The sequence below is a fragment of the Cervus elaphus genome, chromosome 19 (assembly GCF_910594005.1).
Source record: "Cervus elaphus chromosome 19, mCerEla1.1, whole genome shotgun sequence".
Lineage (NCBI taxonomy): Eukaryota > Metazoa > Chordata > Mammalia > Artiodactyla > Cervidae > Cervus > Cervus elaphus.
This window is the reverse complement of record NC_057833.1, coordinates 60,450,350-60,473,320: the sequence shown is the minus strand read 5'-3', so window position 1 is coordinate 60,473,320 and position 22,971 is coordinate 60,450,350. Positions and strand designations below refer to the sequence as shown.

Sequence of the window (22,971 nt, the reverse complement as noted above, 5' to 3'; positions counted from 1 at the left end):
TCTTCATTTCTTGCAAAGTTGACGAAGTAATTAATGTCTTGCAACGGAATCAGGCTGTCAGCACACCAGGAGCAAAGCCTTCACCTGAGAGCTTGTGAGAAATGTAGACTCTCAGGATACCTCTCAGAAGTGGCATTTTCCCAAGATTTCCAGTTGATTCACATTCACATGCAAGTTTGAAAAGCACTAAGATAAAGCAGGTTTGATAACCAAACAGCCTTGGAAATTTATCTCAAATGGTGTGAATGGGATGCTTGTTTCTACAGGAATCTTAAAGCAAATATGTGGGTATTGATGAACTGACAATATAGGATACCTCATCTTGCAGACCAGAGTGATGAATAATGCCAAGGAGACCTGAAAAGACATGCCTACACCCTTTCTCTTGGGCTCAGGTAATCCCTTCAAGATTTACAGTCTATCCTCCAGCTCTCACTCATTTCTGTTACTTTACTCTCCTCCTGGACCTTCCTCTCTGCCTTTCTACAGATGTCTGGTTTAGACAGGCTGGTAGTGAGTGCCTGCTGCTAACCTTTGGGTGCCTCTCAACACCCTGATTGAGGCCAGGGTGCAGGAGAGGAAGAACCTGAACATCTGTGTAATCCAGAAATGAACTGTCCCCAGGAGCTTTTTTCTCCAGTACAAGTATCCCCAACCTTCAGGATCTAATGCCTGATGATCTGAGGTGGAGCCCATGCTTGAATGGGATTGAATCATCCTGAAACCATTCCCCCCTGCCACTCTGGTCCATGGAAAAACTGTCTTCCATGAAACCAGTCCCTGGTGTCAAAAAGTTTGGGGACCACTGCTCTGGTATGTCATCTGCTACTGTCTTTACTCTGTCATCTTTCTCAAACCATCTGGAGAAATGTATTTATTTCCTATTGGGATCTGTTATTTTCCTGTTAGGCTTTTCGTAAGTGTATCTTCATTTTGAATAGTAAAGAGAAAAAAAAAGACCAGCATTCATATAAAAGAGCAGAAACAGCAAACCAGGAGCAGGCAAACCATTTTGGTGTGATGCTGGGTTCTCCTTAACCCTGAGAGCCATCAATGACTTGCAAATAATTTTTTACTAGTACATTAATTTTCAACAAATATTAAGAGCTCCTGCTTGTGCCAGATGCTATCCTATGGCATGCAGATGTTTTGGTGAAGGAAACAAGGTCTCTTTGTCTTTTCACTGTAGATATTTGGTGTGGGTATGAAACAGAAGAGAGAGAGAACAAAAATGAGTGAAACAAAACTCCTAGCATCAAGTCTCCAGCATAAGTGGAATGATACAGGCACAGATATGAGGACAAAGGGGGAAATGAGGGAAAGGAGGAGAGGAAGGCAAGAAGTAGAGACAGAAGTCAAAAAGACATGGATGTGGTAGGAGATGCCAGCCACAGCCATCATGGTGCAGCGGGTTCCCACCCAAGTTCTGAGACCAGAGTACATTTCTCCTTCAGAGGGAGGAAAAGACACTAATCAGAAAGAGGCAAAAGAGGCTCTTAGTAACAAGAAACTTTCTGAAGAAAGGAAATTTGGAATCAGATTATAGCAAAGATATAAGTCAGAATTTTAAAGCTCGGTAATTTTCATAGGTTTTAAGAAAACGTCAGAGCCTTCTGCTCTGAGAGTTCTCACAGTCCTTTGCAACAGTCACACAAACACGTTGGGTGTGAACATAGGATCCTATGTGTATATGATGTGTGTTGGGATCGTGGGGGGCGCAGTGCTTGGGCAGAAGGAAAGAAAGAAGGGAAAGCCATTAAAAGCCTTGCTGAGAAAGGTATTTCTTGTGCACAAAAAAGAATCAGGCCCCTCGCTCCCTACTGAGCCCATTTCTCCTGCCTTTGCCCGAGCTGTCAGGCATGAATCCCTGTAGCATTCCGTAACTAATTGACAGTAATGGGGGCCATTGGGAGTCTAAGAATACATGGCATTGCCCGGCATGCACTGGAAAGAAGGGGGGGGGGGCTACCTCGGGGGCAGCTGTGGGGAAAATAAAGGCTGTCTTGTAAACTTCTTTTAATGTGAAGGTAGGAGGTAGAACATAGGGAGGAGCAGATTTAGACAAACTTCTACTTTAGCCTAAAAATAAAAAAGTTATAAATCCCCTATCTTATCCTGAGCTAATATCCCAGGATACTAAGTTTGCCACAGAGAAGAAACAGATGGAATTTCAATTAACCTCAGGGGCCCCTGTGAAATCTATATTGTACCCTCTGGATTTACAACATATTGTAATGTATGACTGCAGGCTCTGGAGATTCCATCGCAAATCAACCCACTTTATTCCAGGGATTCAGAAAACAGCTACAAAGACCCACTTCAGAATCAAAAGTGGCCAACTTTTTACAACTTCATCCTCAGAGTTTGAAATCAAATTTTTATTTTTACAACAGATCTTATTTATGTGAGTGGTCTCATGTTTGTTTGTTTGTTTCTTTAAGAGGAGACATTTATTTTTTCCTTCTATTAATGATAATGTTTCTGTGCTAAAACTGTTTAGCCCAAATAGAAAATTGGGGGCAAAAAATACACCATTATCACATCTTCAAGAATGATTCACTACAGACCTGCAGTAAATTATCTTCCAAGGATTTTTACCTTTCTAGAATCTAGTTTTTAATAGTAAAAGTAGTCAGAATAAAAGCAACTACCTCTGCTATGAATAGCACATGAAGTTGGAAACATTGAAATAACTTTTTGAAGAATTCCAACTTGTTTTTCAAAGCCAGAATTATTTATCAGGTACCTGTGTGTGTGTGGTCACTCAGTCATATCCAACTCTTTGTGACCCCATGAATTGTAGCCCAGCAGGCTCCTCTGTCCATGAAATTTTCCAGGCAAGAATATTGGAGTGGGTTGCCATTTCCTATTTTAGGGGCTCTGCCCAACCCAGGGACAGAACCTGTGTCTCTTGAGTCTCTCATGCATTGGCAGGCACATTCTTTACCACTGCGCCACCCGGGAAACCCCTTATCAGGTACCTACAAACTTACAACTTTAATTTTGCTTTGCCTGTCTGTATTTGTTTTTCATTTCACAATTAATATTTGCATAAGCATTCATTTTTTCACACACAAAAAAAGTTTTCAAGTTGACTTTGGCTTTTTGATAAGTTTTCAGCACATTTTCTCAGCATAGGGCTTTTCTCTAAAATTGCACTTCACCTTAGATCTTTCATGACTTTCTGCAGAGATGAGTTTCTTCCATGCAGCAGTACAGACTCTTTCTCTCCAGGTGGCTGCTCTGTTGTCCAGCATCATTTTATAGAAGATTTTCCCTTGAACTCCTGGGGAATATCTCTAGGAATCCAGATAAGCAAAGACCTGTGCTTTGAGAAAAAGTCAATTCAGGAAAAGTTCAGGAGAACTTAAATGTGTCTTTTTAAAAAGAAGACTAGGGGCTGAAATGATGTGAAGGGTCTTCCTCTCTAAGGTCATACAGGAAACTGAGGACCAGAGGGTTGTCCTTGGAAACACTATATAGGGACTCAGATGCTGAGAGCTGGAAGGACGAGGGAAGAGATGTCATTTAGGCAGCAAAGAGATTGTGTGTCCCCATTCTTCAGTTTCATGGAAAAGTAAGCAAAATCCAATGAGGCAGTGGCAGGGACATTCCTCTCCAAATGGTCAGGAAGGCAGAATTCTCAAACTAACTGCTATTTTTCTCCACAAAAGCATAGCCTTGGAGCATTACATCAGGGAACCTTTCTTTTTTGCCTTCATCTACCAACGTGTAGCTCAGCCAGCAAAGGCTGTTACCTGGTGAGAACATCCAAATCAAGCAGAGAGCCTTCATGTGGCACAAGGACTCTTTTAGGGGCCACCAGGGACACTTAAAAGACTGGTCAACCCACTCTTCCACAGTTCTGAAACATGGCTTCAAGGTTGGAAGAGATTCCTTGTAAAGAATAAGCCCCTATTTCTAGTGATGTTGATTTATCCTCTTAAGCCACTCTTTAATCAGATATACATGTTGATATATAAAGGATGTTTCTCAGCCTTTAGAGCTTGTGGCCAGATATCAGATTTTCTTTTTTTTTTAATTAATTAATTTATTTTAATTGGAGGATAATTACTTTATAATATTGTGATGGCTTCTGCCATACATCAACATGAATCGGTCACAGATATACATGTGTCACCCCCATCCTGAACCACCCCCCACCTCCCACCCACCCTATCCCTCTGGGTTGTCCCAGAGCACTAGCTTTGGGTGCCCTGCTTCATGCATGGAACTTGCACTGGTCATCTATTTTATATATGGTAACATACAGGTTTCAATGCTATTCTCTCAAATCATCCCACCCATAATCCTACATGCAGGGCACCAAAGGAGACACAAATGTAGAGAACAGACTTTTGGGCTCAGAGGTATCAGATTTTCTGATGGCCTGATCACTTGCAGAGTTGAAAGTGACTTATCTTTTAAAACATAGTCAATATGGTTCTTCTTCATTTTTCCTTCTCTAACTTCTTCTCCAAGTCAGCCCTGAACTCTGTACTATTTAAAACTTGTTTAAGACTCCCACAGTTATATTTGGAAACTTTACATTTGGCCCTTATGTTTTTGTTTTTATCTTGTTAATTTCCTATTCCAACACCAGCAGAAATTAAAGCAAAATAAAGGAGAAAGAGAGGATAATATAAGAGGTGTTCTGAAATCACCGAGTTTAAGCTTCATGATCAGATAAAGTGGGAAAAAAATCCTAAGTAACTCAATTGAAAAAATATATGCTTGATGAAATTTTTTGCTATTATTTTACTTTTTCCTTGTGTGTTTTCTGGGTTAGTTTTATTATTTTATCATATCTTTTCCTGAAGACTCAAACCATGATTGTTTTTAATCTCTTCACTGACCCAAAGAAATTGAGTACACTAGATCAAACAAGCTTTCTATTAGATCTTACATACTAGTTTCTTCCAAAAATCTTCACTGACAAGCCTTTCTCAAAGATATCTATTCCTTTCTTTGAATTTTTTTGGCATTTACAGTTATAGACAGCACCTCATCACCAAGCTTTTGTTTATTAACTTGGCTTGAGATTGTTCTCTATTTATTTAACTGAGACACATCTTAGCTTCAGAATCAAGTTCCAAGGAAAAGGACTATTCTTTTTCTTTGAAGATTCTGCAGAGCCTGATTTTATAGGTCAGACAGTTTGTTGAGCTGAATTAGGGAGAGTGCTATATATAGGTAATTTCCCTGAAGTATGGTTGCTGAGCCCTGAATTGATTGGGAAACTGGGCCATGTAGATGAAGTATCATAGTGAGAAGAGGAGAAACATTGGTCTGGACTATGCTAGATTCTGGCAAACAAAAAGATAATCTTAGTTGAGGACGGGAGCCCAGACAGAGCAGACACAGAGCTGGAGTCCAGCTTAGGTGCCTCTCTGGTGGTGGGACCAAAGGAGGAAGACTGTGCAGGGAAGGTATTGGAAGATGTTGAAGTTAGAGACCAGAAGTAAGACTGGGTTTTCTCTAAACAAAAGAGGAGACATTTTCTGTAACATTTGTAGCAGAGAGTCCAGGAGAAACATCTGCACTGAGAATGGAAAGCCAACCCATGAGACACCAGAGATGAAGATGTTCAAAGAAAAGCATTGATGTGGCTGAATGACTGGCCAGGAATGTTTGACTGGGCTATTATGACAAAACTGATTCCAGGATCTTATTTTTGTGGTTGCAACAATTCCTTGCCCATTCTCTGCAGATTGTCCTCTTTACCATAAGTATGAGTTTTGACCTTACATTCTCTTTATCTTTGAAAGCTCCAAGGAAATCATTGTTTAAGGAAGATCAGACTCTGCTTGTGAGAGCAGAATCACACTATGTGGATTGTTCTGAGCTTGCCACCAGCACAGTGGTAATAACAGCCACTCAGAGATAGTGTTACTATATCTGAATATATCTTTTTCTGTATATTAGGAAGCTGTTTTTATGTCTTCAGAAGTCATTTCCACCTGTCATTAAGATTGATAAAATAAATTGGCATTCATGTAGGATCTTTGCAACAAGCACTAAAACTCACTATTGACAGAAGAATCTCTCTCTCTTTCTCTAATTGGCTTTATTTTTTGAGCAGTTTTAGGTCTACAGAAACACTGAATGAAAAGTACAGCAAGTTCCCATATACTCTCTCTTCCTCCCCATTCTCTTACCTCCTTCCTCCACAGTTTCTCCTATCATTAATATCTAGTATTGGTGAGGTACATTTCTTACAACCTATGAGCTGATATTTATACATATTTTTAACCTAAAGTCCATAATATATATTGGGGATTCGCAGGTGACTCAGTGTAAAGAATCCACCTGCCAGTGCAAGAGATGCAGGCAATGCAGGTTTGATCCCTGGGCGGGGAAGATTCCCCTAGAGGAGGAAATTGCAACCCACTCCAGTATTCTTGCCTGGGAAATCCCATGGACAGAGGAGCCTGGTGGGCTAGAGTCCATGGGGTCATGAAGAGTCAGACACAACTGAGCACACATGCACACATAGTGTATTATATATTAGGACTTTATACATCCTATGGGTTTTGACTAATGTATAATGAAAAGCATCCACTGTTACAGTGTCAAACAGAATAGTTTCACTGTCTGAGAAATCCCCTGTGCTCCCCCTATTCATCCCTCCCTCACTCCCTCTCCTCTAACCCCTATATCACTGATATTTTTACTCTCCATAGTTTCGCCTTTTCCAGAATGTAATATGGTTGGAATTGTACAGTATATAGTATCTTCGGATTGACTTCTTTCAGTGAACAATATTCATTTAAGGTTCCTTTATGTCTTTTCTTGCCTTTACTTTTTATCACCGAATAATATTCCTCTGTCTGGATGTACCACATTCACCAACTGAAGGACATCTTGGTTGTTTAAAAGATGCTAAAGCATCATCTTCAAAGCAGTATCTGAAGCAACATTGTCAAAGCTGTAGTAAGCAACAACTTCAGATCTTTCCTGGTGGCTCAGTGGTAAAGAATCCACCTGCAATGCCAGAGATCACACGCAGTGTAGAAGACATGGGTTTGATCTCTGTGTCAGGAAGACCCCTTGACAAGGAATTGGCAACCCACTCCAATATTTTTGCCTGGACAGAGGAGCCTGGCGGGTTACAGTCTATAGGTTTTCAAAGAGTCAGACATGACTTAGCAACTAAACATCAACAACTTCAAAAGCAAGCCTCTCAGAATTCTATATCCCCACACTACCCCATCTGGCTCATTGGCTGGCTGGCTCCTAGACTCTGGGAACTGACTGCTCACAACTGCTCTTGGTTCTCCAAGCCCAGTGTGGCAGAGGTTAAGGTCATAGTTATGTCCAAATAGCCAGATGGCTAATTCTAGCCCAAGGCAAGATGAACTCTAAGGTATAACCATTGTGGAGGAGAGGCAGTCTCAACTGACCCAAAGGAACATATGCCACCTCAGCTTCTGACCCTTGGAACTTGGACTTCTGTCTGAGAAGTCACTTGGAGATGCCGTTTCCAGCCACATGCCCAGACAGACCACTTTCATCTTCTGAACCCAATTCCCAGCTAGATAGATGCTGCAATTACAACCCATCCTTAACACTTAACCACCTGTGTGTTTTTAAAACCTGCTTCAGCCTCAGAAAAATAATCATCTGGTTCTATTTATTTATTTTTTTGGCTGCGTCAGGTCTTCATTACAGCCTGCAGGATCTTTAGCTGCAGCATACAGGATCTTTTTTTCTGTTTAGTTGTGACATGTGAGATCTAGTTCCCTGACCAGGGATCAAAACTGGGCCGCCTGCATTGGGATCACAGAGTCTTAGCCACTAGGCCACCAAGGAAGTCCTTTGTTTTGCTTAAAAAAGAGGTTCTTGTGTTACCAAACTGAACCTGAGTCTGCTCACCTACTCTACATGGCAAAACTGGTCTACTGACACCAATGGTCATGAAGGAAAGTACAGCATTTACTGCACCAAGCAAGGAGAACAGGCAGCTCATGCTCAAAAGACCAGAATTCCCCACTGTCTTTCAGAGATGGGTTTTTAAAGACAATATTTGGAGTAAAGGTTTCAGGGGACATGACTATCTTCTTGTTTGTTGGTGAGGTAATAGGATGATGTTTCAGGAATCTTAACCACCGACCTTTTGGTTCCAACCAGCCCGGGGTCTATGTGCTTGTGGTCAGCATGTGGTCACCATCCTCCACCTGGTTTAGGGGTCTTAGTTTCTGCAGAACAACTCAAAGATATGTGTCAGATTGTTATCTATGTTTCTGGAGAAGGAACTAGGACTATTTTTTAAGCTATCATTACTTTTCTTGTTTGACAGCTTTTCCTTTGTTTCTGCATTCCCTCACTTTACTAATAGTTAACTGCTTCAATCTGCTCTTTGGAACTAAGGGAAGGCCTAGGAGACTGAATAAATTCTTCTTCTTTTTTTTTTTTGCAAACAAGAAATGGGCATACAGAAGGGCTTTTGTACCTGGGAGAACACCATATGATCCTGCTTGATTTTAATCTTCTCTTTTCTTTGATACTCACAGATATTCCTGAGAGTAACAGGGGTGAAACAGAAAGGGAATAAAGTTTTAGGTAAAGAGGTTCATTATAAACTCGGCAGGGGAACTCAGTTTTAGGGGGGTTCAGATTCAGTTAGAACCATCCACTTTAGATTTCTTCCATTGGTTCCTCCCCTGTGTTCTTATATTGTCCTCTTGACTTCTACATACACTTAAAATGCATTTGGGGTTTTTTTCCCATGAACATGGGAGCTTCCACAGCAAAGTTGCAGAGGTGGTCTATCTTCTCAGGCTCCTCTCTGGGCCACTTCCTTTCTACCCACCCCCTGGTGCCTTTGTACTCACCACAGCACCACCCTCAGCACTCACAGGATCACTCACAACCTGCTTCCAGGCTCTCTAGTCACCCCAATCATCCCAAGAAGTAAAGGGTTGAAAACAGCTTAAGCTGTTTAAGCATTTTCAAAAAGGGACTGCTTAGATCAGCCAGAAGTAGAGTAGACACATGAAGCTTCAAGACACCTGGCCCTATCTCAAGGTGGAGGCATCAGGGCTCTCCTGAGATGGGGAAAGGAGGCTCCAAACCCCTTAAACGGCTTCCTCTCTAGGTTAGCTCCTCACTTAGAGCGTCCTGAACATCTCCTGGAAACTTTCTCATCATGTAACTCACCTCTCGAACATTCCCTGAAGGGAGTCCATTTTCAGTTTTCTTGGCATGGTTCTTCAGAGTCCACTCCCCTTGGAGTTCTTACACTGCTGTCATTCAGAGATGGTTCCATGCTGGGTGTCAACAGAGTGGACTTCTTCCAGCCAGGCCCAAACAGCCCCTCTCTACTTTAACTTTCTGTGAAATGTGGCTGATGGCACTTAACATGAGAGTACCCATAAAAGTGCACCTTAGCACTAGAGGAGAGGCATGGATACGTGTATGCTAAGTCCCTTCAGGCATGTCTAACTCTTTGTGACCCCACGGACCATACCCCATGAGGTTCCTGTGTCCTTGGGATTCTCTAAGCAAGAACACAAAGAGTGGGTTGCCATGCCCTCCTCCAGGGAATCTTCCAGATCCAGGGATTGAGCCTGCATCTCCTGCTTTGGCAGGCAGGTTCTTTACCACTAGCATCACCTGCATCAAAGATAGTGAAAGGAGGGCAGGAGGAAGGGGGCTTTCTGTGACAGTAGCAGAAACTGGGCATGGAATCTTGGCAGTCCTGAGGAAGAACGGGGAAGACAAAAGACGAAGAAGCGGGGAGGGTGAGTTGAGTGAGATGGTTTAATTATGATGTATTTTGTGTAACAGGATCTCTGTGGATATGGACATAAAGAAGGCAGTCTGCTCTCAAGATCTGGTTTGGCAATGAAAAAATAGTTCTCTGTCATTCAAATGGCAACACTGGGTTTGAATTGAGAGAAAACCATTGATTATCCTATCAGAAAACTCTTGAGTCAGCACTGCCTTGTATCATAAACAGAATAAGTAAAGAAGTAGTCTGTAACGTTTGCACAGCGTCTTTCATGTTTGCTGAGACATACTTCAAGCAGATTTACATGCATTACCTCTATTTAGGGAGGTATCTTTATCTTAAATAGGAGTCAATGAAAGCAAGAAAAGTTCAGGGACTCGCACAAGGACATGTGACTAGTAATTTTCAGAGTCTTGGTCCAGCTGTTTCTAAGGCCTGTTCTCGTGCTATGTAGGTGATTGGAATTCAGCTGACCTACTCACCTACTCCAGACTCTCTTCCCACTAAGAGAATAGTTGTTCCTGAGGTAGGAGCTTGAAGTTTAAGAATTAGAGGTATATCCTCTATCTAAACATTTTATTCTTCAGTAAATTTCTGCTGAGAGGAACGAACCTTTAAAAAATTTAGCATTAATGTCTTCCTTACTGAGAATATATTTATGAGAGAATTTCCTGCAAGGAAATTTTGATCACGTGCCTGTGGGATGAATAGCAGTCAGAAAAGGGATAAAATGAGAGATACACAGAAGAAGAAGGCAGAGATGGAAGACACTTTGGCTTACTCCTCAAATTTTTGTGGGTGCTCTGCTACCTGGGAGAAGCCCTGGCCCACCTAATTTCTCTCTCTGTCCAGGGAACATGAAGATAACTGGCTCGTTCACCCCAAAGGATCAGCAACTGGGCAGAGGCCAGAGAGAAGGCCGCAGTAGCAGAGGTGGGGGTGGAGGATGGTAGGGTGGAGACAAAGGGGGAAGTAACTTTTTAAATAAAAAATGATAAGTGATGAATAGAATGGCTAATCCTGAGGAGTCCTGAGAATGCTGGACCGCCAAGCAAAGGCCTCTCTTTTTTTCACTTTCTTTTTTCTATTCTTTTTAATTTTCTTTTATTTAATTTCGCTGCAGCACGTATAATCAATTATAGCCTGAATCAGGATAAAGGGAAGGGAAGCACTTTAATTCATAAATCAATTTTATACGGTCATCAGTCAGGTTGTGAATGCAAATACCTCTGTCGGTTTAGGTTATTCAGAATTAATTGACTCCCACCGGGCTGGGCTGCAGATGGAGAAGGGCTTTCTCACAGAGTCTCCTTGGGCCCAGCATGGGGGCTGCCAGCTTCCTCCCTTCCCCCTCAGGCCATCAGCCACCCCTCCATGCTCCTTTACCCTCTGGGCCCCAAATGTGGAGGTGATGGGGGTGGGCATCCAGCAAAGAAGCTGGATGGGTAAGAGCCCAAAAAGATTGTTTGAAGAAGGAAGGGGATACACAGAAAGATGAAAGCCTCCAAACAAACCCTCTTCAGCCCAGGCCCTGCAGAGACAACTTTATGTGATTAGAAATGCTTAGCTTTCAAGGGTCTGCTTGTAAGTTCTCTTCAGCTTCTTAAATAAGAAAGAAAAAAGAAAATAAGCAAAAACCCAGAGCCCCTGGCCTGAAGCTGAAGGGATATCATTCAGAAACTGCCCGGTCACAGGGGTTTGTGCGGCTGCCAGATTCGAGCAGCTCAGGAGAGAGGGCAAAGCGTCTGCAAGCAAGGCCAGCACACGTAAGGGCAGGGCCCTGTCCAAAGCACCTGAGGCTGATAGCCCAGGACAGCCCTGGATGGGGGAAAGAATGAATGAATCTGGTGTAGGAAGGACTGCGGTGGCCTAGCGGGACAGCATCTGCTTCCTAAGTTCCCAAGTTAGGGTCTTCCATCACAGGAGTTGATTCTAATGTGGAAAAGACACACACCTATCCACTCATATACTCAACATACCCTGCTCTCTACTTCTCAGCTAACTATACCCCCTGAGTGTGTTGCTCCAAATCAGATTATATTCGTGGTTTTCACCAGTGGCCCCCATGTTAGACTCACCCAAGGAGTTTTTTGTTTTGTGTGTTTTGTTCATTTGTCATCTACAGTCCATGGGGTTACAAAGAGTTGGACATGACTAAGTGACTAATACTTTCACTTTATTGCTAATGTACAGGTCCAATCTTAAAAATTCTGCTTTAATCAGATCTTGAGTAGAGCATATTTTTTGTTTTAGTTTTTTTTTTTTTTTACTTTCAATAAAGTTACAAGCGAGTCCAATGTACAGATAAGAATTGAGCCACTGAAGTATCTGAGAACCACCTCCACCCCCAGGCTCCAGGCTCTCCCCACTACCCAGCATGGTTCTCAAAGCATGGTGCATTAGAATTGTAAGGGCAGGAAATAAAATGGCAAGGAAAAAAATAACAAAATAAAACTTGAGGTTATATATGTTGCAGATTCCCTCATCCTTTCCAGACACAGTGAATCTCTGGAAAATTATATAATTTATACAAACTCCCAGTAAGTATGGGGACCCTCACTGGGGCAAATCACCAAGATATCAATATTTGGCCTGTTTTTATTTAAAAGCAAATCCTGGCCTCCTCCTGAGAGATCCAGACCTGAATCTACATGCAAAGGAAAGCAGTCCATTTGATGAAATGATCTTAAGGTTGTTGTTGTTTAGTCGCTAAGTCATGTCCAACTCTTTTGCAACCCCATAGACTGTAGCCTGCTTACTTTGGCTCCTTTGTCTACGGGATTTCCCAGGCAAGAATACTGGCATGCGTTGCCATTTCCTTCTCCAGGGGATCTTTCCAATCCAGGGATTGAACCTGCATCTCCTGAATTGGCAGGCAGATTCTTTACCACTGAGTCACTTGGGAAGCCCCATCTTAAAGATTGCATGTTCCCAAACATGGGTTTTTAACCCATATTGAGCCTCTGAAAAATCAGATGCAAGCTCCTCTATCCACGGAATTCTCCAGGCAAGACTACTGGAGTGGGGAGCCATTCCCTTTTCCAGGGGATCTTCCAGAGTCAGAGATCAAACCCAGGTCTCCTACATCACAGGCAGATTCTTTACCATCTGAGCCACCAGGGAAACCCTACTTATTTTTTAACCAGAACTCAAATAATCAGCCCTAGATCTTTAATACAGTCCTCAATCTTTTGTTTGTATGCAAATAAGCCATATTTATTATTATAAAAGGCTAAAAGGAATTATTGGAGAAATGTTCCAGTTAGACATTCATTTGCATAGCCATATGTTATTTGAGGCAATAAAGCTACCTTTCTTTAAAAATCTCAGTACTTCAGGCTTCATTCCCAAGTCAGACTAGACTTCCTCTCCCAAAAGTCTGAAGGCCTTAATGGAGATTAAATGTGTGTTTTCTCCTGCTGTACTTAGCTAGCAGCAATGAGAAACAGGGGGAGGGGGTGGGTTCAGAATGAAAGGGCACCTTGTTTGCAAAGCTCCATGCTTTAAGGTAGAAAATGAAGACATCCATGTGAAGAAAAAAAAATCCTTAGACCACTAAGGCAGTATGGCAGGGTGATTAAATACACAAGCTTCAGAGTCAAAACTGCCCAGCTTTGAAACAACTGCACCACTTACCTTAGATAAGACATATAAGCTGTGTGCCTCAGTTTCTTTTTATTTAAAGTGGAAACATTAGTGGGAGCTACCTCATACAGTTGTTGTGAGGATTAAATGAGATAAAGGATCTAAAAAGCTAAGCAGAAAGCAGGCCCAGTAAACAGCAACACATATATTGACTGAGAGAAAGCAGGAATGAGAGGTTTCTGAAGAGTGGATCACTGGGCCTGTTGGTCTAACTTGGTCCCGCCAGTAGCATTAGCATCCCTGAGAACTTGTTAGAAATGTGAAATGTCCAGCCCCATCCCAGAACTCCTGAGCTGAAGCTCTGGGGATGGGACTTAGCACCCTGTGTGTTAACAAGCCCTCTGTTTGATTCTGAACCACACTAAAGGTGGAGAACCATGGGTGAGTGAAGGGCTGGAGCCTTGACAAGCGATCAGAAGGTTCTTAGGGTCAAGCAGTTTGTGGTAAACAAAGAAGTTGGACTCGACTCTCTGTATAGGAAACAGATAAAGATGGCTCACACGATGGTGTTTGGCATTAGAAGGAAAGGCAACGTAGAGAGAGGTACTTCCACCTGTGGAGTCCAACCAAAGGATGAGAGCTCACCAGAAACCATAACAACTCCTACAACAGTGTGGCTTACAGAGTGCTGGCCCAGACCTCACAACCTTTGATGGCCTTCCCTCCTCCAGACTCCCAGCCCCTCCCTAGATTCCAAGACCCAGCAGTGCCTCCAACCCCACTGTACCCTGGGACTTCAGCAGACTGCACTGCCCACTCTGCTGCCAGGTTAGAGCAGCAGGGAAGTCTGAGGCTCTCACCCTAGGCGTGTGCAGAGAGGGCAGCTCTGCCAGGTACAGGGGCCTAGAGGGGTGGTCTCAGCCATGCTGCTTTGAGATGCCGGGGGAGTATCTTCTCCCCAGTGCTTTCCTTCTCTTACAATCAGATTCCCAAGAGCCAGAGGGGAGATGGGGGAAAGGTAGCCTGGAGGGGTGGAAACAAAGGAATTTGGAAGCCATCTGTATAAAGGTAGTTTTTTAAAAGTATCCAAAAAAAAAAGAGAAAAGAGAGAGAAGTCCAGGTGTTTCGGAGAGAAATCACATATTCTGATCTACAAGAAGCTAAAGAAGGAAAAGCAGGCACAAGTAGGAGCCAAAGAGGGTATTAAAATGCCCTGTTAAAGATTTCTGCTCCTTCAGTTCCATAAACAATAACTAAACACCTATTAGGTCCCAGGGACTCTGCTAGACTCTGAGAGAAAGAAATCATAAGACACAATTTCTGCCCTCCAGGAGCCTTTGAAGAAAAACAGAAGAAAATAAAAAAAAAATGTGCACATTCCTTCCAAAATGATGTCTGAATAAAAGGAAACAAAGCAACTCCCAAAGCTTTTTATTAAACATTTGACTTAAATTTGAGATTTGGGGTTCAGCAAACAGGCAGAATGTAAATTATCTACTCCCAACCCATCACCTTTACACACACATACATATACGCACATGCATGCACACACACATACATACATGCACGCATGCACACACCATGCACACATACTTCAGTGGTGCTCATTTCCTTGTGGAACTGACTATTGAAGGATTGGCCTGGCTGCTGCTGGCCCTGCCACTGGACTTCAGTCTCGATCAGAAAAAACACTAGAAGTTCATTAAAGAAACAAATCCTAGCAGTTTCTGGTACGTAAGCCAACTCCAACCTACCCTCCCTCCAATGAGGTAAGGGTAAAGGAATCTGACAAACACAGATTTAATTTCCTGTGAAAGGCACAGGGTTTTAGAAACTAGGAGAGGAGCAAGATTTAGACAGATACATCTTGTGTTTTATCACACATGACACGTAAAACCCTTGTACTGTGTTCATCAGGGCTCCTTGGTTTCATCCATCCTTGACTTGCACTACATCCTCTGTCTGAGCGCAGCCCTTCAGCTCCCGCTCCTTGGGGAAGAGAAGTTAGGGCAGCTTGGTTGGTGTGGGGGCTGGGACTTAAGTCACATGCTTCCCAAAATATCTGTCCTGTGGCCACTTTCCCAGGTCACTGTCCCACCTTCACACTTTCTCTAAATGTGAGCTAGTAAGTTATTAGGCTAAGGTATAAAGAAGACTCAAAAAGGGGGCCCTGTTGTTATCTTTCATGCATCAGCCCCTAGGTGCTCCTGGGATCTGTTCTGTTACTACCTGAAAGAAAAAATGAGTTTTTATTCCCTCTCAGCTCCCTGCTGATATTTATTTCCCATGTCAGTTCCAAACAGCCCAATGAATTTTTCAGAAAAGCCACAGCTGGAGTGTCAGGGACCAGGTAACAATATTAAAATAATCAAGAGAGGAAAAAAAATCTCAGAATCCCTTGGATGTTGTTTTCAAAGTTTTCTTCTGGGCATTCTTACATGCTTAGGATTACTCTTGGTTTCCCTTCTGTTGTTGGCTATTTTCTTCTGCCACTTCTTTTCTTTCTCTATATTGCTCCCCAAAGCATAAGCTATATGTCTGTGATGCTGAACAACATCGATTCTGAAAGTTTTGGTGTTTTTTTAAAGAATGTTCCTTAGACAAAACACAACCCTGGCTGCAGCAGGAGGCTTCTGGGATTTCTGTGCCTTGTTTTCATGCATGGCCCCTTTCATGAAACCCAGGGAAATTCATGGGGGTGGGGTGAAGGGAAAAGAGAAGGAGGGGGAAGAAAGGCGTGAACCTTTACACCCAAAGTGGGACTTCAGAAGAATTTACAGAGCTCAGAGCTGAGCCCATGCCAAGGATCCCGTAGCTCACTAAAGCCAACAAGAGGCCAATTCTAAAGCAAGTTCTCTTCAAGAAGAGAGGGAGCTAGCTTAAGTGGGAGGTGGGCTAGAGGAAAGAGAGAAACCCAGAAAGTAAATAAGGCATTATAAAGTCACAGCTTGGCTCCACAGTCAAACAGCGCTGACTTTGGGTGACTTTTCACTATTTACTAGCTAATGATGTTAAACAAGTGATTTAACCACTCCAAGGCTGAGGTTTCCAATCTGTAAAACAGAGCTCATAACAGCACCAAGCTTATTGGATTATTGTGAGAATTAAATAAAATAAATCCTGCAGAGTTTAGTATAGTGTCTGGTTCACAGTAAGAGCTTAATGTATATTATTTTATACTGATATTGTAAATAATGGCATTGCAGAAGAGGAGAGGCCAACAAGGTCACACTTTTTCTAAAGGTGAATGTGTATAATGAGACATAATTTTTTTCTTACCTCTAAACATTCCCTTTTATGGCAATTCTCCCAGCCAATCCTACTGGATACCTTAGGTGTAAGGGGAAAGATCAGTAAAAAAGAAGAGAAGTGAGAAGAAAAAGAAAAGATGATGATAGCAAAGCAGATTTATAGGCAGAAACAATTGGAAAAAGACATGAGAAAAAAGTAAGTGAGGGAAAATAAAATGAAAATTGTCAAAGATGGAAAGAAGTTTTTCAGCTGGACACAGACTAAGCAGGAAATGTGGACAAGAGGCAGATGAGTCTGGAAACGTGCAGGGTTTGGTTTCCCAGCCATTGTGTCCTCTGGGGAGGTTCAGTTCAGTCACTCAGCCCTGTCCAACTCTTTGTGACCCCATGGACTGCAGCACGCCAGGCCTCCCTCTCCATCACCAACTCCCAGAGTTTAACCAAATTCATGTCCATTGAGTCCGTGAGTCCATCTAACCATCTCATCCTCTGTCGTCCCCTTCTCCTCCTGCCTTCAATCTTTCCCAGCATCAGGGTCTTTTCAGATGAGTCAGTTCTTCACATCAGGTGGCCAAACTATTGGAGTTTAAGCTTCAGCATCAGTCCTTCCAATGAATATTCAGGACTGATTTCCTTTAGGATGGACTGGTTGGATCTCCTTGTAGTCCAAAGGACTCCTAAAAGCCATGAGCCTGTGGGTGTTTAAAAGGAACCCAAGCAGCAGAACAAATCTTCCTGCAGAATATGTAACCCCTCTGCATACCTTCTGTCAGTCACAATTCCTCCTTCACAGCCCTCCCTGACCTCTAGCTGCACAGCCTCATACCTGCAGACTTCACTGTCATCCTGAAAGAAACTGGGCTCTCCAAGATAATGTTTGGCATCTTGTGCGGTGGGTGCCTCTGCTGCAAAGTGTAGGGTTAAATTATCCTGTTCCTGGAACTTGCTGAGTGCTCCACAGTGTTTGTTGAATGACTGAGTGAATGAATGAATGAATGAGTCATGTTGAGGCAGACCTGTGTGACTTCTAAAGGCTACAGGGTTTCTTCCTTGGGAGTGAGGGTGGTGAAATGTTCCAGAATTAGATAGCATTGGTGGTTGTACAGCCTTGTGAATGTACTAAAATTGCTGAATTGTACGCTTTAAAATGGTGAGTGTTGTGGTATGTGAATAATATCTCAATAAAATAAATATAAAAACATAAACTACAGCCTTAGAGAAAAAAGAGTCACAAGCTTGTCTTCCAATTTGCTCTTCACACTGGGTCCTCTTCCCATCCCTTTGCTCCTTCTCAGAACATAAAGACAGAATGATTACTTTAAAAAGTCTTTTTCAAGTTTTCCTTGGAAAACTTGTTCGCATGAAATCTAAGTGAGCCAAGGATGGTCAGATCTCAGAGGAATAAGGTGATAGTAGAAGGGGCACAGCCTCCTCTGAACATTTCTCTAGGAACTGTGTGAACTGTGGTTTGTGCTTGAACACAAAGATTTACTCTCTTAGAAAACCTCTTCATATTGTCCCAGCCACCGAGATTCAGCCACTAAGAAATTCTTGGAAATCAATTGCAGTGTTACCCCACCTTAATGTATGTTAGCCTTTATGTGCTTTTATGAAACACCTGATCTTTAGTGACAGTCAGGGGCATTCAAGTGAGCAGAAATGATTTTCCAGATGGGCTGAAGTAGAGCAAAGTCTAATCACAGATTCTCCTGTTTTTCAACCTCCCCACACAGTGTCCCTATATACACAGAGACATCTTCCTGGTATTGGAAGTTACTGTTTGCTATGGACACTTCAGTTTTGTGAGATAGTGTGGTTAACTGATTCACAGCACAGTTCTCAAAGGACTTTGTGTGGAGCTTATTTCAGTGGCTTGTTTAGTACTGGCAAAAGAAACTCCTAAATCTTAAGTACCATTTAATACATCAGTAGCAGACTGCTTAGACAAACAGGATTTCAGGTTTGGGGCTGCTGTCTGCTCCATCCTTATAAATTAAAGAGGGAATGAGTCCATACATGTCTGCATCCACTCTAAGGTTTGGGCCAAGTACTGTCTTTTGTTTCAAGTTCCTTCTCCAGCATCCAACCATGAACGAAATAAAAATGGAAAAAAGGAAAATGCTACTTACTCAAACCTAATCTTGAAGTAAACAAACGTCAATATCGTCATTCATTCAGAGGTTTTATGTGAACTGAGAGGCTTTAAGAGTTTCTGAAAAGTCCACCCAATCATTCTCTACAACTTTTCACAACTCACTGAGAATCTCAGTTACCAAGCCTCCAAAGTGGGATTTGATCTCGATTTTGGGTCCCTTAGTTGTCACTATCAAGGCCCCCATTCCTATATTTTTTCAACAACGTCATCAGCCAACCTGAGCCTCAAATCCTTGTGAGTTCTCAGTGCTAAAAACTGACATCATCATCAGCTAGGGAGTTTGTTGAAAGTTAAATGTATGATTCCTTTCAACCTTTTAAAGTTATTGAAGAAAAGCTTTCAGAGTCACTACTTTTGTCTTTACCCTCCACCTGTTCAAGCACCCCAGGTTGGAATTTCTGACCAGATAATCTGTGAGGCCCTTCCCTGCTTCATGATTCTTGGTCTGGCTTGCTTCATTCAGTATGATCATTTATATATCACAGCCTACTTCTCACTTTGTCCCCCGTGGAGTATCAGTTTAAGATCATGCACATTGCCATGTGCTCATCTCTTTTGTTGCTTTTTTGCTGCCCAGTACTCCAGGGTGGGCCTCCACTGTACTTTATCTATCCAGACCCCTGACACCACAGAGAGTACCAAAATAAGCATCCCTGTGTCTATCCCTTATGACATATTTTAAGCACTTCATTTGAATAGTATGTCTGGGGATACATTTGTTGGGTCAATAGGTTTGTAAATATTTATTTGACCAAGTAGAGCCAGATTGCTTTCCAGAATGGCTACACTATCCATATTTCAGCAGCAGCAAACGAGGGTCCTCTGAGCCCACATCCCTGCCAAAACTTGGCATTATCTAGCTTTCTCATTTTACATTTGAGAAAAGGAAGCTTAGCATGAGTGGTTCCTCCTCCCTTGACCAAGAAGAAGTAAATGTAGCTAGGGGTACCAGACTGGCTAGACTATACCAAGATGCCTCTGTGGCCTCGTGGAAAAATCATGTGGTTTTTTGATCTGCATATCTTCAGTCATTTAAGAATGTCCCTCACTGTCTTTGGATATCAGTGTTCTCATCCCTTATTTAAAGGAGTAGTGTTTGATGATGTCCAGGGCTCTTTCCAAATCTACAGTTCTCCAACTGTGAATACCCTTTTGTCTATCACTAGCAATTGCCTCCAATGGCATCCAGGTGTGTCTGTGAGCTTCAAGATGTTGGAAATAACAGACTGTTCTTTGTACCTTTTTTTCATTAAGTATTGAAAGCATTTAAGGAATAACCTAGCACCCACATGCAATGTTATAATCCTTTCATATGAATCTCCTCTCCCAATCTCCCTGCACCCTCGACTAAGACAATGCCCAGAAATAAAAGACAAGGTACACAGTGTACTTTTGCAAAGTCCAAGAGTATGTTAGATTAGACTTTGTTCCAGTCTGAATAGTATTATTTCCCCTGTTCTAGTGAGGGATGGATCACATTATTTCTGAGGCAGAGTCCAAATATGGAAATGATATCACCCAAACTAGGAGAAGCCAAAGGTCCCTCCTCAGGCATTTACTGAATGAGGATGGAGAACGGACATGAAGTTGGGGGTCACTTTGAGAACTTTTATGGCTAACTGGTCACTCCCCACTTATTTTTCTCTGTGCCCAATGAGGTTCTACAGACTCCCCTGGCATCCCCTGGCTTCCAGACACTGTCTGAGAGGATCATCAGAGCATGTGCATGTAGACCAGCCTCACTAGGATTCACTTCTGACAGCTCTCTCAGGAAGACCAGCCCTTCTTGAGCCTCATAGATGGGCAGTTGCTTTCCACCAGCAATCTACACGTTTAAACCTCTCAGCCCCTCCCCATGTCACATTTTTGTCAGGTTTCCAAATCCCAGAGACCTGAGAGGCTATAGTTTGGACTGAGTTTCAGCTCACCGTTTTCAGGAAGAAAGAGATGAAGTGAACCACTTGCCACAGAGGGAAGCTCCAAGATGACATGTCTCAGGTCCTAGTCTCTCATCCTCTGAGCTGGTATCTCTTCTGTCTCCTGAGTCTGTATAGTTCCATTGTGAATACCCAGTATACCTCTGTCTATCCCGGGGTTGTAAAGGGCAGGGTAAGAATCTTACTGAGGGATATTTAACTAGATGCTCATGTGTAATTCAAACAGCTTGTTTTCCTAAACAAAGGACACTGGCTGGCTGTTTTGCTCTTGTCCCAGTGAGCCTCTTTGTCAGCAGCAGGATTCAATCTTCTCCCTTCGATGGCCAAGTTGGGAGATTTATTTTACTTTGCTATGGCCCAAGTTCTGCTTTTTGGGAAGAGCTGCTAGGCCAGTTTGGATCAGCTCTGCTGGGACCTGGATGGGAAATTCAGTATAAGCCCACATGGAATATTGTCCTGGCTTAGCTGCTGGATTAGAGTTCAGAGTTCCAATGTGCCTGTGCTCTCTTACTCTACAGGGTCATTGCTAGGACACGTGGGGCCCTGCGCCACTCGAGCTGGTAAGGGTTTTTCCAAAAAAACCCTCGCCACTCGAGTTTTTCTACTAGGTATGGGGAGTACTTAAGTCTGGGGCTTATTGCTTTCCTTTTTTTTTTTTTTTTAACTTTAAGTAATAGAACATTATAGTGGAAAAAGCAATGACCAGGGAAGTCTGGACTTCATTGAACTCACTAACTGAGATAAGTGAACATTATAACCAGCCTCATTGGTTCAGGTCAGGGCTTTGACAGAAAGAGTTTTGAGACAAAACATTTTGTGATTTTTAGAACTCCTTTTCAGATGTGGAAATTGCAGATAAAGAATTATGGAGCTAACTAATGGGAAAAGCATAGTAAGTCTTCAGCATCAGAAAGATAGAGATTCAAATCCTTTTAGGCTGATTTTGGTGAAGTCACTTAACTGTTCTGAGCTTCAGTTTCTTCATCTGTAAAAAGGAAGATTATCTTCATTACCCTGTAGTATTGCTTGGAAGACTATGTGCAGCATAGGATAAATTTTTTTTTAAAGATAACTGTTAATTTTAGGATATGTGGAGGGAGGCAGGGATGAACTAGAACAATGAAGTGCATGAAAAAACAAGAAACTTAGACTTGGAGAGGGCAGTGAACCATGTGGAAAACCTTAATTTGAGAGTGGAAAGGAACAAAAGAAAGAAGAGTCTGAAGAATGAAAACTTGCTGGTGGGCTAGGTGGGTTCTGGGAAGACTGGAGCCTCTAATGTAGGTGCCTTGAGCTACCAATAACCAGACTACGGCACATTGGAGCTAAGGGATGGGCATAGGTTCAGCAGGAAATGTTGAGACACCTCGCACAGGGACGTGCCTGTTGGATCCATAAAGAACCATTCAATGTGTCTTTCAGCATCAGGCGGTTTTGTCTTCTAGGAACACATGACTCTTACTCATCTGGATGCATATCTACCCTATGATTTCATTGCACTTGGAGCCAGGTGACTAAAGTCATAGTGCACAAAAGCCCCCAAACAGAAATGCAAATGATAACAGTTGTTTATGGAGTGCATGTCTCCCTAAAATGCCAGACACTGGGTTAAGGCATTTTACATCCGTCGTCTCCTTAAATTCTCACAACATCATGAGGGATGCATTATTTTCCACATCCTATAGAGGAAGAAGCTGAGGCTCAGAGACATGAAATGACTGCCCAAGGTCACAGAGCTAACAAGTGGTAGAGCTGGAATTCACCTCTAAGTCTGACTGATGGCACAAACCACCGCAGTGCACTTCCTTACTACTAATAGCAAGAATTTTACATGAGAAATCCCTAAGCTCTCAGACATTGGAAATGGAAGGCTAAGTGGTGCAGCTTTTGTGGGAAGGACTTTGGCTCCCTTCACCACAGTCCTTTCTCTCGGCCGGGTCCCAGATCCAGGCTGATACCCACTAGGCACGGTAGGCACAGGGAACTCACAATCCTTCTAAGGACTTGCAGAAATGTTTTAATTTGTCATAAAATTGAAGAGAAAAACAAATATAATTTATTATATTCAAAGAAGCTATAAAAGATCATTTTTAATACATTCAGTGGAGAAAGGGGCACACAAAAGGCCCATAAAAACCATAATGTGGTCCTGCCTGCTTTCTTAAATAATCTAGAAAGTGTATGATGTGTAATTGCAATCCTTGTATAGCACCACTTCCTCTTTCATTCATTTGGGGTGTTATATCATTCTAGAACTCCTTTTGGAAACATGCTTTTCTTGGCAGGCAGTTCTTTTTGGCTAACATAAAA

The 22,971-nt window shown here is 42.4% G+C and overlaps 1 pseudogene; it reads right to left on the bottom strand.

The window, feature by feature from the left end:
- The window catches only part of LOC122676039, a 70,277-nt pseudogene extending 49,466 nt beyond the window's left edge, over window positions 1-20,811 (bottom strand).
- Window positions 20,812-22,971: the final 2,160 nt, after the last annotated feature.